We start from the raw sequence: 18,334 nt of genomic DNA, 5'->3' as shown, positions 1-18,334 counted from the left end.
GTTTACAAAGTAAATTACTAGATATAAGTGAGAGTTAAAGTAAAAAAGAAGTTTCCATTAGCTATAAAAAAATCTCTTCTTAAACCTCATTTAAAAAATAAATACCAAAGATTGGTTATTACATTATTTTCTCTGTTGATTACCATTTGTATTAGAGTGCAAACATCTACTTAGATAACCTATTATAGTTTCCTTCCTCTATAATTTCATGATATGATAACCTTTGAAATATATACATGTACATTTGCATATATTCGCAAAATATTCAGATGGACATGTGAGAATCAACAACTATTCCAAAGGTGTCTAAGCTCTAACAACTGGTTAGGTGAAGAAAGAAAAATCCCAAAAAGAATTTACTGTTTATCTTTTCATCCTGTGTGATTTTTTGAATATGTAATTCAAATGGATATTACAAAAAAAAAAGCAACGAAGAAGTTATCCTTTTAAGAAAGAAGCCAAAGAAAATGTGGTTGTATTCTTTGCCCAGAAGAATGCTGGAGAATTCGACCACAGACTTAAACAGGCCAAGAAATATGGAAGAAGAAGGAATTATTCGAATGTAGAAAATAAATGCCAGATTTTCAGAGGTACTTTTTTCTTTTTAAATATTTTTTTAGTTGTAAGTGGACACAATACCTTTATTTTATTTATATTTATGTGGTGCTGAGGATCAAACTCAGTGCCTCACATGAACTAGGCAAGCGCTCTACTGCTGAGCAGCAACCTCAGCCCAAGAGGTACTTTCTGATATGTACAGCAATGCATCTGACTCCTTTCATTTTATTTTTGGTCAAGGATGATGAGATGCTTTGTGCACATCAAGTCAATTGTTCATACCCTGATATAAAGTACTAGAGATGAAACAGGGCCCCAGAAGAAAATAATGGTAAGCTGCCATTGCCAGCACAGTACTTGGTTGATACAAGTATTTGTTGAATTATTAAATAAAAGATATGACTATACTTCTTCCTATCTAACACACAAACTAGATTGGTGGTTTCCAGTGGATGCTTTAATCTATTTCAATATGGAACTCATTTAGATGGGACAATGCCCTCCTCTGCCACATTTTAACCAACTTCAATTGTGCCCAGACAGTGAGTTGCATTATATTTCACTCTTCCTACACACAGAACAATCCATTTTGCAGGCTACCCTGCAGTTAGATGGTAGTCATATTTTACATTATGGCCAAAAGGACATGGGTAATATCATTTCCAGGTCCAGCCAGGAGAACTCATGCATTACTGTCCATGTTTCCATCTACTAAAATTTAAGAAGCCATGTGTTTCTGTAAAACAACTGCATCATAAGAAGGAAAGGACATGGGTTCCTGATTCACTACTTGGAGACAATCTACTATGAAACAATTTCCTTATTCACACTGGAATCTGATAAAAAATAATAAAGTCATACCACTTGGACTTAAGGAGTACTTGTTATAGCATTTAAAAGTGACCACTCTGATTGATTTATTGTTAATTAACACACTAGTGATAATCATAGATTGGTGATGCATCTCCTTAACACCAACTCTCTCCATTTTTATTGTTCATTTACTCTATGTACTAGAAATTTTCAAATACCATTTCTTGATGACTAGCCCAGCCCATATTATCCTTCACACTTCTTTTTCTCTTTCTTCAGTTCAGCTTCCCAATAAGGAAAGGAACATTGTCCATTAGCTACATAGACAAAATCCTGGAAGACTGGATCATAAAGAGATCATTGCTGAAAGGCTCTGTTCTGCAGGATTCATAGCCTGTGTTGGATTATGTATCCTGGGTTTACTTATGAGTTTGAAGTAAAAATAATATGACTTTGAAGAAGGAAGGTCAATGACTAACCAAATTTCTAAAATCAATTAGATATTCATTTTCTTCCTAAAGTCTGTATCAGTTCACTTCTCAAAATCTTCTTTCTCTATTGTATAAATATAAATTATTACATAAAAACCACTACTATCCCCAATATCTATGTCATGGATGAAAAAATAGGACTTCTCTAGCATCCCAACTCAAATCAAAGAGTAATGGATGGTTTATAATGGGCAGAAGAATCCTAAGGTCATGTCTGGACCCAGAGGGAAAGAATGTCATGATATATTAGTAATTAATGAAATGAATGTGGAAAGAAACAGTGGTGGCATATGTGCCAGAAATTTATATTCCAGACCTAAATTATTTCCTTGTTATACAAAGTAAAAAAAAAAGTACTAGTTATTCAAGTGGTGCAAAATGCTAACAATCCATTTACCACTCTAATGAACATGTATGACTATTAATCAGGACCAAGGAATGTACTTTCTAGAAAGGGAGAGAAAAACATGATCTCAGATGTGCCCGGCAGGACCTCCAAGGGTAAGACTCAACTTACCCCTAAATAGTAATTGACACAAGATAACAGAAGGACCAAAGAAGTGGTTTGCTTTATTGTGCACTTGAGGGATAGAAAGTAAAGATAAAATTATCTCTGAAGTTCTAGACCATTTTCTTATTATCATTGATTTTGGAGTAACCACCAATAAAAAAGGGCAGGTTTAGAATCTACATATAAGTGCTTCACTAAATGACTACAGGAGCTTGAGGCCTTCAAGTTTTCTCCAACCAATTAGTTCCATTTCCTTTTCATGAACAGACAGTTTAGAAAGTCAGATGCCATGTTTTTGTGAGTTCACAATGGGAATGATTTACTATACCTGGAAAGCCACCTGTTTTGCTGCTACCTAAGGTTATAAGAATTGAATCACAGGAGGATTTAATGACTTGAGCACCTTCTTTCTTGCAAATATGTGCAAGACAAATGATGAATAGCCTTCAATTATAATACAGGGTGTGGACCCTGAATTTTGAGTCTGTAAGAAGGAGTGGAGGTGGGGGGCTGGCAAAAGATATTCTTGAATTACCTGCACAGTAATGCACCTCCAACTCCCAGGCATTCATTGGAGCAGTCAGGCCACAAGATATATCTTTAATTTCTGAAAACCCTAGTTCTAGCTACGTTGAACGGGAACATGATCATAACAGATGTCTCATGTTTTTCATAGAGTGGGGTTGTCAAATTTTGTGGAATAAAGTTAACCAAAAAGATGCATCCTTTTATAGAGCATTCTTTGTGTCTGTCATAGCCTGAGCATCCTAATCAAAGGAAATTTCAGGGATTCTGTGTAAAAACAGGAACAGTGCATTTTAGCAGTCAGAGTCAACCAGTGAACAAGAATCACATGAGGGAGGGTGAGCAGAAGGATGCTATTCCTGGTGCTGGCATCACTTCAAAGGATGGCCATGGCTGAGTCAGTTAGCCTCTCTGAACCTCAGTTTTCTCATCTGTGAAATGCGGGAAAGAGTTTCTTACCCTTTTCTCCATCTCAGAATTATTGGAGGATTAAACAGGTAAAGGCTGCCAGCTAAAGTACATTAAGCCCATGGGGAAAAAAATTTTAAAAAGACATCATCTATGTACATTATATTTTTCTATTATCATTAATTTCCAAAGGTGAAGATAACATTGTAAAAGAATCATGTAAGCTGACTGTTCTCTTGGAAATAAAACAGGAGCTCAACCAGCATCCTGCATTAGGAGAGGGCTGTCAAGGTGGAATATGCTTTATGAACCTACTTTGAGTGAAAAGATCAAGTAGTTCTTTCTACTCTTCTGAGATTCTGCCACTGTAATATTATCTTAGTTATTATCTTCTTTAAAAATATATTAGTTGTATTTTGGAGTTTTCTGAGTGCATACTATTGTATATGGAAGATATACAGTTCACTAGCAAGGAGACATTAGAGAAGAGAGAAATAAATTAAGAACAAATCTACAAAACCAAAGACAGTGTTATAGTCTAGATATGCATTGTCCCCCCAAAAAGCTCATCTGAGAGACAATGCAAGAAAGTTTACAGGTGAAATGATTGGGTTATGAGAACCTTGATCTAATCAGTGCACTAATCCAGTTGAATGGATTGACTGGGTGGGGACTGTAGGCAGGTGAGTGTGGTTGGAGGAGGTGGATCATTGGGGGCATGTCTTTGGGGTTAATATTTTGTCCCTGGTCTATAGCTGCAGTCTGTCTGTCTCTGTCTATCTGTCTGTCTTTCTGTCTCTCATTGCCATGTCCTGAGCTTTCCTCCTCCATGCCTTTCTGCCCCACCTTTGTACTGAGCAATGGAGTTGACTGCTTATGGACCAAAAACTCTGAAACTGTGAACCCCAAATAAACTTATCTTTCTCTAAAACGGTTCTTTTCAAGTCTTTTGGTCACAGCAACAGAAAGCTGACTAAAACACAAAGTAATTTAATAAATCTAAAATTCTGCATAAACAAATTGAAGAATGTGGTTGCTCTAAAAAGAGTAGCTTGGAACAAGATTCTGTGGTTTCTGCTTCATGCCCTGTATTTCCCTGCTTTAATTAGAGACCTGGTCTGAGAAAAAGCTTTATCCACCAGGAAATGACAAAAGGAATAATCTTTTTTTCCCTCCATGATTCCTTAAAACCAAAATGGACTTATTCCTTCTCATTTTTGTCTTTAATGCCACTCTTTATCATAGTCAAATGAGGGGAAAACAGCATTCTGGAATTATTTAGAAGTAATTAAAGATCATTCAACAATTCATCATTTCCAGGATCCTTACGCAAAAAATGTGAAGTTGAACCCAACAAGTTCTTTAGTTCTAGCTATGGGTTCTTTGATGGGGAGACCACATTGCCATGGTGCTGCTCCTCATTGATTATTTTTAGATTGGAGATCAAACTACTATTTATGTTATTCAACATAAACCTTCAAAGATCTAATGTCCCCATGAGCTTTGCAGAACAATTTTCACTTTATAAGCATTTATTTATTTATGTTTGGAAGTGCTGTGGATCAAACCAAGGCCTTGCACATGCTAAGCAAACACTGTACAATTGAGCCACACCCCACAAAACTTCATCTGTCAGAGTGGGAGGCAGAGGTGGTGGGATTTTTCCTTCTTACATTGACTATATTTTTTCAAGCATTTAGTATAGTTTAATTTTAAAAAATTATGAGGAGTTAGCATAATTAATCCACTACTTATTGGTATTTATTATAAAAGCCATCAAGGAATCTTTGGCAAATGCTGGGTATGTCTGTTACCTTGATTCTTGCCAATCATGCAAAGGAAGCAAATAGAATCAGTTTTTAGATACAAAATTTACAATGAGAGATCAACCACAAACACCCAAGTATTAATACCTGCAAAAGGATAAAAGTCAATTTGCAAAGTCATAGTAGACTAACTTCAAGGTAAGATGTCACATCATTTCCTTGGGACATGATTTCAAGAATTTGGTATTTAATTGTTTTAGAGTCATCAGTTATTACGCCGCATAAATAATGGTCCATTTTATATCATTAGCAATTAGGGAAATGCAAGTAAAAACTACACTGAGATTTCATCAGAATGGCATCATCAAGAATACAAGCAATAATAAATTTTGGAGAGGATATAGAGAAAAATAAAAACTTTTACACTGTTGATGGAATTATAAATTAGTACAACCACTATGGAAATCAAGGGAGGTATAGGCATGGAACCACTATATGACCCAGCTATCCCACTCCTGATTATTTATCCTGAAAAATTAAATTCATCATACTATAGTGATATATACACATTCACATTTATAGCAGCACAATTCACAATAGCCAAACTATGGAACCAGTATAGGTATTCATCAATATATGAGTGAATAAAGAAAATGTGGTCTATATATATGATGGAGTTTTATTCAGTCTTAACAAGAATAAAATTATGACATTTGCAGGAAAATGGATGGAATTTAAGATCATTACATTAAGTGAAATAAGCCAAACTCAGATTAATGATTCTATGTTTCCTCTTATATGTGGAAGCTAGAAAAAAAAAGAAAAAGAAAGGTGAGGAGGGCAGGTTTCATGTGTCACATGAAAATCAAAGGGAGATCAGATGAGGAGAGGGACCAGGGAGAGGAAGGATGAATGAGAAGGAGGGGGAAAGTGCTGGGTTTGATATTGGCCAAATTACACTATTATATTGTGTGCATGGAGGAATATGTAACAACAAATCCCATCATTATGTATAACTGTAATGCACCAATAAAAATTTAGGAAAGAGATAAAAAATAATGATCCATTTTAATCCAAAAGTACAAAACTCTGTACTTTCTAGATTCCAGAACAGTAGTGTGTGTGTGTGTGTGTGTGTGTGTGTGTGTACGCTTAACTGACTCAAGTACATACCATGTACATTACTAACTTCTAACAGGTCTAGAATGAGTTGAATTGAAGATCAGTTGTAATCAGATAGGGGCCACTTCACTGGCACTGCAAACTGTTAGGCAACTTGCAAGTCTATCAAGACAATCATGGTTTCTTTTGAGATTTGATATATTTTTATCTTCTTATTAGTGGAACTGAAAGTGTAACTCTTAGCAGCATTTTAGAAGTGATAGAACAGATATCACTACAGCAAGCCAGGAGTTTATGGAACAAGATTGTCTGAGTACTTCATGTACTGAAATTCTAGTTCTCATCATTGAACGAATTTAGGTTGGATTTTTTACAATTCTAAATTTTATCTATAAAGCAGATATATATGCAATGATAACACTAAAAGCCTATGAACTGGAGCTTTGGGGTCTAAGCTTTCTCTCTCAATGACCTCAGGTTTAGCCAAGACATTGAGATCGGCCTAAAATTTTTTTCACTTCTGTACTCATGCACAATTTCTCAGCTTGCTTTCTTGGATAGTTGCCACCAAAGAAGTTTATGCAAAAGCTAATGTCTTATACAAAAAAAAAAAAAAAAAAAAAAAAGCAATTTCCCCTGAACTTACAGTAATATAGGCAACTCATTGTATTGGAAGCTTGTGGTTTGTGGTATACACTAAATCTGGAGGTGAAGAAAGGGTAAACTTGTTCAAGTACATAAACTATTTCAAACATGTGCATGATGTTAATTCACTTTGCAACAAAACCTTTGCCTTATCCTTACCAGGAAGAGTGAAGCAGGTGGCATTGCTAACCAGACCTTAAACTATACTGCAGAGCAATAGTAACAAAACCAGCATGGTATAGGTACCAAACAGACTGGTAGACCAATGGTACAGAATAGAGGACACAGAGACTAACATACAAAATTACAGTTATCTTATACTAGACAAAGGTGCCAAAAACATGCTCTGGAGAAAAGATAGCATCTTCAACAAATGGTGCTGGGAAAATTGGAAATCCATATGCAACAAAATGAAATTAAACCCATATCTCTCACCATGCACAAAACTTAACTCAAAATGGATCAAGGACCTAGGAATTAAACCAGAGAAAAAGTAGGTCATAATCTCCATCATGTGGGATTAGGCCCCAACTTCCTTAATAAGACTCCTATAATGCAAAAATTAAAACCAAGAATCAATAAATAAGATGGAATCAAACTAAAAAGTTTCATCTCAGCAAAAGAAATAATATGTGAGATGAACAGAGAGCCTACATCCTGGGAGCAAATTTTTACCCCTCACATACCAGATAGAGCACTAATCTCTAGGGTATATAAAGAATTCAAAAAGCTAAGCACCAAACAAACAAATAACCCAATCAACAAATGGGCCAAAGACCTGAACAGACACTTCTCAGAAGAGGATATACAATCAATCCACAAATATATGAAAAAGTGCTCATCATCTCTAGCAATCACAGAAATGCAAATCAAAACAACTACTCTAAGATATCATCTCACTCCAGTCAGAATGGCAGTAATTATGAAGACAAACAATAATAAGTGTTGGTAAGGATGAGGGGGAAAAGGCACATTCATATGTTGGAGAAATATGTAACAACAAATCCCATCATTATGTATAACTGTAATGCACCAATAAAAATTTAGGAAAAAGATAAAAAATAATGGTCCATGGTATAGTACATGGGACTGCAAATTGGTGCAGCCAATATGGAAAGCAGTATGGAGATTCCTTGGGAATCTGGGAATGGAACCACCATTTTACCCAGCTATCCCTCTCCTCAGACTATACCCAAAGGACTTAAAAATAGCATACTACAGGGTCACAGCCACATCAATGTTTATAGCAGCACAATTCACAGTAGCTAAACTGTGAAACCAACCTAGATGCACTTCAGTGGATGAATGGATTAAAAATGTGGCATATATAAACAATGAAATTTTACTCAGCAATAACAGAGAATAAAATCATGGCATTTGCAGGTAAATAGATGGCGTTGGAGAAGATAATGCTAAGTAAAGTTAGCCAACCCCCCAAAAACAAATGCCAAATGTTTTCTTTGATATAAGGAGTCTGATTCATAGTGGGGTAGGGAGGGGGAGCATGGGAGGAATAGATGAATTCTAGAAAGGGTAGAGGTGTGGGAGGGAAAGGTGGGGGCAGGGGATTAGCAAAGATGGTGGAATGTGATAGACATCATTATCCAAAGCACGTTTATGAAGACACGAATTAGATGTCAACATACTTTATATACAGAGATATGAAAAATTGTGGTATATATGTGTAATAAGAATTGTAATGCATTTTTTAAATCAATACCAAAAAAAAAACCCTTTGCCTTTTCATATAAAAATTAGTTTTTCTTTCTAGTTTAACTCCAAAGAAATCCCCATAAATCTTGCCTCCATGGACAAATATAAAGAATTCTTTTTTAAAAAATAGTGTATTATACCTCTATACAGTGGGGTTCATTTTGACATTATCATACATACATGGTATATAATTTGCTCCATTTCAGTTCCCAGTACTTCTTCTTTCTCTCCTGATCTTGATTGCCCATTTCCCCTACCTTTACTGCATTGGTCTTCCATCTATTTATTTATTATTTTTCAATTGTTGTTTTATAGTTTTTCACTGTGGTATATTCATACATGCAAGTAGTAGTATTGGGTCAATATCATTCAACAGTTCTCTGATTTTCCCATCCAGCCTCCTGCCCTCTTAAGCTCCTTCCTCTATTCACTGATCTCCCTTTTATTTTAATGGGATTCTCATTCCCCTCTCTTATTTCTACCTTCCATAAGAGAGAAGATATTTGACCTTCAACTTTCTGAGTCAGGCTTATTTGACTCAGCATGATGCTCTCCAATTCCATTCATTCACCAGAAAATGACATAATTTCATTCCAAATGGCTGAGTAAAACTCCATTGTGTGCATAAACCACATTTTCTTTATCCATTCACTCACCCATTTATGAACACCCAGGCTGGTTCCATAGTTTAGCTGTTGTGAATTATGCTTCTATAAACATGGGTATGTATGTGTATCACTGTACTATGCTGACTGATATTTTAGGATAAATAATGAGGAGTGGTATAGCTGGGTCATATGGGAATTCCATTCCTAGTCTTATCAAGAATCTCCACATTGATTTCCATAGTTGTGCTAATTTAAAATGCCACCAAACACTGTAAAATTGTTCCTTTTCTCCACATCCTCTATAGCATGTATTATTGTCTATATTCTTGATTACTGCCATTCTGACTAAAATGAGATGAAATCTCAATGTAGTTTGATTTGCATTTCCCTGATTGCTAGGGATGTTGAACCTTTTTTCATTTATTTGTTAGTCATTGTATTCTCCTTTTGAGACATGTCTGTTTACTTCTGTTGCCCACTTATTGACTGTTTTCTTTTTCTGTTTGTTTTGTTGATAATGTTTTTGAGTTCTTTATTCATTCTCAATATTATGAAAATGTCTTATCAAATGTGTAGAAAATTAGAATTGTCCAAAAACTTATAATTAGTCTAAAGCTAAGTTCAGTCAATAGAAATTTAAAGATTTTAGGAACCGTGTATGGCCTTCATGCGTTGGGATTGTAATATTAAGAAAAAAATAATTTTTTCTAAATGTATAGGCAGATGGAAACAGTAAAGATTAAAGCTAGAGGAAAAAATTAAGAACAAAAATATTAGTCCATACAGTTAAAAACACCATTAATTTTGGTGTATTACCAAAGATCACACAAAATATTTCAAATATCACACAAATAAAAACAAACAAACAAACAAAACTGTTTTCAAATTGTCCTAATTAAATTTGCTTATTGCTAAACTGGTAGGAAGAAAACTTCTCTTCAAAAAACTGAATTATACCTATTCATAGTTTTAATTCTGAGATGGATTCTTTTAAAATATATGTAATTTTAAAAGAAACATGTTTGGGTTAGTTGTGGTGGCACACATCTGTAATCATAGCAATTCGGGAGGCTGAGGCAGGAGGATTACAAATTCAAGCAGCCTCAGCAAGTTAGGGACACTGTGTCTCAAAATAAAAAGTGCTTGGAATATAACTCAGTGTTAAATATAGCTCAGGGTTAAATCCCCACTACCAAAATAAAAAAAAAAAAAAAAGAAAAGAAAAGAAAATGTGTTTAATTGTTTGGGGCATCTGTCATTAGCTCAGATTTAATTACCTAATTCATCTTTAGCTAACACCTAAATTAAAAATGCAAATACAACATGCTTTATAGCATTAATTTCAGAACTCTAATAGTTAAGAATGCTAAATATGAAGAATAAACTTTAGTTTTAGTGAAAAAAGAAAACTACTTTCCAGTTTATGAGATGAGGGATTATTTTATGTGAGAAAAGCAGGCATCACTAAGGCAAAAACACAACCATCCTTGCTGAGTTCTGGTGCCAGGAATGCTGTGAATGTTTCCCTGGATTGTGTAAAAATAGCCACTGTTCTGGCACTTCCAGCTCTGGGTCGTGGTGTGTTAAACAATATAATACCTCATACTGATGGAACTTCTTTGAGCTAAAAAGCTTTCACCTGCATTATTCCATTAACCCCGCTGCATTGTTATGGGAAATGCGTTTATTTTTTGAAATGACAATCAGATACATCTGTAAAAGTACACTTCAGGACTCCACAAAATTCTCTTCTCTTTTGGCCAACACATCACCTTTTAAAAATCAATAGCTTATTTCTTTCTTTGTATCATCATATTTCAAAACTGTAGTAGCTAAGAAATGTTAGCATAATTTTTTCAAGGATGCACTCTTTCTAAATTACTATGCCCTATTTTTTATCCTGCCTACTAAGGAAAAATGTAATTTTCCCCATTCTTTATAATAGTATTGGGATTATAATTTTTTTTCCCTAAATTTGAGTTTTGAGTGACATCTATGTGCACCAATTAAATCTACATTGAGTAAATTCATGTGTTTTTAAAACAATTACTGTTATGCCCTTCCCTGTATTCAAATATTTATAAACATCAGTTTAGACTGGGGTAGCTTTTCTGCAACAATCTGATCAACATTTCTGCTGTCCAAGCATATTTTATTCTCTTTCTTCCCCACATATTTTATTCTTCAACTATTGCTCTTAAATCTATAAACTCTCTTGAAGGTCTTCAAACTTCATGTCATTTGAACTCCTACTTTTTTCTTCATTTTGATCTTCTTCTTTTGAATTGTTTTTAAATTGCCATCTCTAACCATATCCCCTTTCTAGCTGAATTTATACATACTCTTCACCATAATTGCTTTATTTTTACATCTTTTTAAAAATTCTTAAATTCTCTCTTATGTCAGTATCCTTTATTGCACAAATTATTTTGTTTTACATTTTTTCCTGAAGTAAGTTCATGATATTTTTGACAAACACAAACTGGACTTTGGAAAGTAAACTAACCTTAGGATTTTAGGAATGGATTTATGCCCTTCATTCACCACTAATGAATATCATGACTCCCAATAAAACCTGAAATTTATAGAAACTCTATTTGCTCAGCTCCAAAGAGAGCTGATTAAAAATATAAAGAGGCAAGGTGCAGTGGCAAACACCTGTAATCCCAGCGGCTCATGAGGCTGAGACAGGAGGATCATGAGTTCAAAGCCAGCCCCAGCAAAAGTGAGGTGCTAAGATACTCAGTGAGACCCTGTCTCTAAATAAAATAGAAAATAGGGCTAGGGATGTGGCTCAGTGGTTGACTGCATCTGAGTTCAATCCCCGGTACCATCCCCCACCACACACACACACACACACACAGAAAAACAAAGAGCTTGGTGTTTAGATTTTTAGTCACAATTTTGTCAGTGAGAATCTCAAAGTCTATACATTGTTCTTATTTACATCACTAGCCAGGTTCCCTAAAATAAATTACAATTTATGAAGACACTGTTGTTATTTCTTTATGCAATCTAATCACAGTAAATATCTATCACAGGTCAATACTAGAATGCCTACAATTTGTCCTTCTGTAGTCTTATCAACTTGGCTCCTCCTATAACTGTCACAGAAACCTTTTATACACACACACACACACACACACACACACACACACACATGTATTTTCTTCTAATGACTTTAGAATTTTCAAAAGACATGACACTAATATTAATAGGACCACATATCCTCCCCAAATCCTGAACTACTCTGCCTATTTTTTTAAGTTAATATTTCATCCACAGGTGTTCAACTATATAATCAATGCTCCACTGTCAAATATATCACATGTCCTGTGTGTTGTCCAGCTGATGAGTTGACTAGGAATTAATTTTCTAGTATGTTTTACTTTGATACTCTCCTCTCAACTACATCATCAATTGTGTTGCTGTGTCTACAGATAAAGCAAAGCAAGAAAAGACATATAAAATGACTAACACCATATCAGGCAGATAAAAAGTGTTCAGTTACCATGCCAAGTCAAATAAGCCAGATTCAGAAAGTAGAGGGTTGAATGTTTTCTCTCATCTGGGGAAGCTACAGCAAAGTAAGGAGAGAAAGTGGGTGGAGGTTGGATCTCACAAAAATAGAGGGAAGATTAATGGAGTAGAAGAGATTAAAGGGGAAGGAAGAGAGATAGGAAAAAGAGGAGATGCAGAAAGAATTTGACAAAATTATGGTATGTACATGTATAAATATACCACAGTGAATTCTGCCTTTATATATATATATATATATAAAGCATCAATTAAAACAACAATAAATAAGTAGAAGGTAGATCAGTAGAGTGGAAGAAGGGAAACATGGAGAGGAAGGGGAAGAGGGAAAGAGGAAGCACTAGGGACTAAAATGGAGCAAATTAAATCATGCATGTATGAATATATCATAGTGAACCTCACTATTATGTATAATTATAATACACTAATAAAAACATTTTTTAGAAAGTGTTCAATAGTATTATTGTCATTTTCACATTAAGACCTCATTGCTGAACTTAATTCTATCTCCATTACTCATTGGTCTTCCCAGCAACCCTCAAGGAAACTGCATTTTGTCTCCATGTTACAGATGGGGATAATGGCCTCTCAAGGGTTCCAGTAACTCATTTGAAATCACACAGTCAAGAATTCAGGCTGAACTCTTCCATAACCACTTTCCTGTGCTTTGTAATAATAATACCAACTAATTGCTTACCTGGCTTCACCACGTTACTGCATTTTCTACACTTTTATTTACACTGTTATTCAAGCTTCCCAAAGCAAGTTCACTTTTACTTCCCAGCTTTAGTGAAGCGAGTAAAGGTGGAAATCTCTGGTGTCATTCAAATACCAACTTGGTCTTTACTTTCAACTCCTCTAGTCCATTTCTACTCCCACACTCTCCATTAAACTCCAGAGCCTTCAAAGCTTCTTTAAAGCTCAACTCAAATTCCAGTTCTCCTTGAAAGCTATTGGGATTTTTCAAGTCAGAACTAAACACTTGTTTCTGTATGTGTCTACAATGGTAATGACATTACAATGGAAAAATATTTCACAGCTTGTTCACCATCTGTGGCAAAAGTATTTGCTTTTCCTGTCCAGATCATTTCTCCCTGTGCCTTTGGTGTCTTAGATGTCCTACTTAAAATTGCACACTTGGCCTCTGGCTTCTCTTAGAGTTGACCCTTGGGAGACTGTTGGAAAGGCAGAAGAGTGAGCCAGAATGTCTCCACCTGTGGCTCCCTCCCAGCCATGCTGCTGCAGGTTGGCTGCATTTCTTGCCTTGAGGTCAGAGCTTCTGAAGCAATGCTCCCCCTTTCTCTAATATTGTTCTTCACCTCCCTCTCCTAGACCTTGACTGATAAAAGTAGCCAGAGGTTTACTGCTGCCATCATGTGACATCATCTAATTTCTCTGCCCACTGCTCCAAGTACCCTTTACAGGGTGCCACTGATTTCCTGCTCAAATCCTGCCTGGTGAGCTTCTCAATAAGCTCTGAATGATGATGATGGTAACAGCCAGCATTTGTTGAACTGGCATTGTTTCACTCTCTGGGGTATGATGGATATTAATCTAATGCAATTATTATCATTATTAGCCAAGTAAAGCTGAAAGATGGTAAGAAGTTTCCAGAAGTAACTTGCCCAAGTTCACTCTAGTGGCTGAGTGGAGTTTAGGAGTCAGGTCTGTCTAAAATCTAACCTTTATTCTTTAGGTCTAGATCTGGGGTTCCTAAACTAGATTGTGATCGAAAGCACCCAAGGGCTTGTTGAAACACAAACACTGGGGCCCAGATCCAGAGGGTACAATTTTATAAGTGTGAAGCAAGGCCCAAGCATTTGGATTTCTATCAAATTACCCAGTGATGCTGATATGCTGACCTGGGTACCCACAACCGGAAAACCACTTCTTCATGTTATATTGCTTCTCAGACACTTTGACTAAAGATATTCAATAGGGTAAACTACAAAATGTTAAGCCTTTCCATCTGTCTATTTGGAAATCAGAAGAACAAAGGGATATTACTGTATATAAATTGGCAATCAGATATGATCCAATTCAGCCAACATTCTAGAAGCACCAATTAGATGTTGGAGTAATTTTCTGATGATAGATGTCACAAGGGAGAAACACTCAAGAATTTATTCTGATTATGTTAATGCTTAAGTAAACAAATAACTGATATTATAAAACTTGTAATAGAGCAGATAGATAGGTAATGAATGGAACATAGTAGATGGTAAAATAATTATGTTGGTGGGAAGATAATAAATTCAATCTCAAAGACTAATGAAATTAAGTGTTCAAGGAAGAGGAGTTATCCTCCAGGCAAACAATATGACATAGAAATTTAAGGGGAAGAACATGCCTTTTTAGCATGTGTACAAAAGGAACTGGAGAACAACTTAGCAAGTTTCTGGTATTTGATATACATAGAAAACAAGAGTGGATGGATATTTTACCTTTCTCCATACAACATGTAATCTTTGCTCACTGGTTTGCACACATCATTTGCTACAGATAGTTACTGAATATTTCCTAAATGCTTAGATGCTGGGGTCAGCACCAAGGCCACATTGAAGATGCAGGTCCAGGGCCTGCCTTCAAAGAGTTTGCATTTTAGATGATACCAAGTGGCTAGATAGACTGCATTATGGATAATATACTGAGTTCAAACTTAACCCCAAGCAAAATATATTCATGAAAGTGAACCAGGGTTCCAAAAAGCATCAGACCTCATCTCAGAATCAGTGCTCATTTTATGAAGTAGTAGGAGCAATCTATTTTCTATGACAAGATAGGCTTCATTTGGAAGATGCACAATTCTTTTCTTCTTAGTTTAAGATCCAGCTGTAAACATATGGCTTTTTCTAGAAGAAACTTTCTTTCCCAATAACCTAAATGTAGGGGGGAAGGGGTAAAATAATTTTGATCAAAAGCAGAATCTCATTCCAACTGCCCAGCACAACTCTAAATCACAGTCTTCTGAATGATTTCTAAACTAAGTAATTTAACAAAGTGATGAAGAAAAAATGGCACATTAATCTTAGACTGCATGTTATGATTTAACTCCAGCTTTAGCATAGCAAAATATTATTTGCATTGATTTAAAATATGCTTTATGGCTGCATACATTATAGGCCATAATGTATGGCCTATAATTTAAAAAAATTTAAATTATTGACTGGGTTGACATGATAAACTACACAGGGGGACTATTAGATGGCACCTCCATGTCATCTGCTTCTAGTATCATATTGGAATAAAAATATACATTGCTAATGTGTGATCTAATTCCAAACACCAACACACATCCATTTCCATTTGGTGGTTGTAATCATGAAGCTGTTAGCTAAACATTATTCCTTGGAAAACTCATATGTAGATAAATTCTTATTCTAACTATCCAACCATTATTTTGGTATTCCCCCTGCTATATGAACCTCATATAATGTCCTCCTCAGTCTTGCCATGAGGACTTATTTATTATTTCATTCAATAATTCATTCAAATGCTCTGGGGGACATTTCTAAGACTTAAGTTGTGGTCTTTGGGACCCAACTAAAAAGCTTCAGGATTATTTCTTACTAACCATGTGACCTCAGCCAAGACATTTGGTATCTCTAAATATGGCTTTCTGAATTCATAAAATGGAAATAATAATAGCACCAAAGTTGTAAGATTAAATTTAAAAAATGAATGTAGCAATCTAGTATGACATGACAGAAAAGAGCAGTTATCAATGGCCACTGTGATGAATATGGTTGCTAAGAGTATTAAAAACCCTTTGCATGTGTCTATTCAAGGAACTACAATTTTAAATAAATTTTTAACCTTATTCCCAATTTCACCTCTAAGATCCTGCACACGGTGGCATTTTGGGGAAGAAGCCCCACATTACTTGGATATAAGTCATTATAGGTTCTTCTAAATATACAAGGAGTACACGAATTGTAGGCTATCTTTGGAGTTCCTCTTTGGGGCTCTATTTACTTTTCACTAGAGTCTTAATATCTCTCCTTGTAGGCACCAGTGGCCTGGATGATCTGTTTGAAACTTCTGGAATCTTCTGGACAGAGGATGGGAAGTCAGATGAAAGGCTTTACTCTTCCACTCCTATTGCTAAGAACCCTTTTGGATAAAGACTATGAGAAGGCAAGTTGTGGCAGGACAAAAGCTATACATAAAGAAGAGAAAATTGGAATCTATTTATATTTATACTTACTCTATTTATACTTATATTTTATGTGAGATACCTTTTACAGATGAAAGATTGAAGAGAAAGCAGAGGTTTCAATGCTCTGAAGGCACTGGAATATAACAATCTGGGCATGACTGCAATAGCCTTTTTTTTAAAAGAGAGAGAGAGAGAGAGAGAGAGAGAGAGAGAGAGAGAGAGAATTTTATTTTTAATACTTATTTATTTTTTTTTTTAGTTTTCAGCGGACACAACATCTTTGTTTGTATGTGGTGCTGAGGATGGAACCCAGGCCGCACGCATGCCAGGCGAGCACGCTGTCGCTTGAGCCACATCCCCAGCCCCACAACAGCATGTTTAATTATACTTGTAGATAGAATAGTGTTCCCTCAAGGTTAGAGTGACTGACCAATTGAAATGTCTGACTTTATCTTAAATGTCTGATTAGATACAAGATATTCTCTAAAAGCTTATTACAAGATAATGCAAGAAGGTTCAGAGGTGAAATTATTAGATTATGAGGTTTTAATTTAACCAGTGCATTAATTAATTGATGGATTAACTGGGGGGTAACTGTAAGCAGGTGGGGTGTTGCTGGAGGAGGTAAGTCACTGGGGAATGACTTTGGGGTTTATATTTTGTCCCTGGTAAGTGAAGATCTCTCTTCTTCCTCTTGCCATGACCTGAGCTACTTTCCACCACCACACCCTTCTGCCATGAAATTATCCCTCATCTCAGGCCCAAAACTATGCAGTCGACTGACCATGGTCTGAACTTCAGATATTGTGGCATGCCAAATAAATGTTTCCTCCTCTATGTTGTTTTTGTCAGGTCTTTTGGTCACAGCAATGAAAAGCTGACTAAAGCATTATCCCAAATTTAGAACCAAGCAAATTTGTTGAAAGCCTACCCTGTCTACCATCCTACCTTCTCTGCAAAGCCTTCTCTGAGCACTCAAGTTAAAAAACAACCTCACTTGGGACTGGGGTTGTGGCTCAGTGGTAGAGCACTGGCCTAGCACACATGAGGCACTGGGTTCAATCCTCAGTACCACATAAAAATAAAATAAAGGTATTGTGTCCATCTACAACTAAAAAATTAATATTTTTTTAAAAACCTCACTTATATAGGCATACATGCATGTATATATGGGTGTGTACATACATGCACTTTATATGAATTGTATTTTATATACATGTACAGGTCTGTATGTTTATTTCTTTGTCACATTAAATTATAGCTACACAGCTTTTCTTCCTGATTCCCTGTTAGTCACAGTGCTCATGTACATCATTATATCTTCCAGAATATCCAGAATAATGATATTCAGTATGATAATGACAGATGATATTCAGTATAGAGTTACTTCACAAAAATTAATTAATTGTTATAGAAAACTAGTATCTCTTAATACATGTCCTTTGGATCATGAATCCCAGGAGACAAGGCATGAAGAG

The 18,334-nt window shown here is 35.6% G+C and overlaps 1 protein-coding gene across 2 annotated transcripts in view; it reads right to left on the bottom strand.

Annotated features, from left to right (window-relative positions):
• Positions 1 to 18,334, bottom strand: part of Grm7 (glutamate metabotropic receptor 7) — an 837,641-nt gene that overhangs the window by 793,254 nt on the left and 26,053 nt on the right. The window lies entirely within an intron of this gene.

Source organism: Marmota flaviventris, chromosome 20 (assembly GCF_047511675.1).
Source record: "Marmota flaviventris isolate mMarFla1 chromosome 20, mMarFla1.hap1, whole genome shotgun sequence".
Lineage (NCBI taxonomy): Eukaryota > Metazoa > Chordata > Mammalia > Rodentia > Sciuridae > Marmota > Marmota flaviventris.
This window is presented reverse-complemented; position numbering and strand designations above follow the sequence as displayed.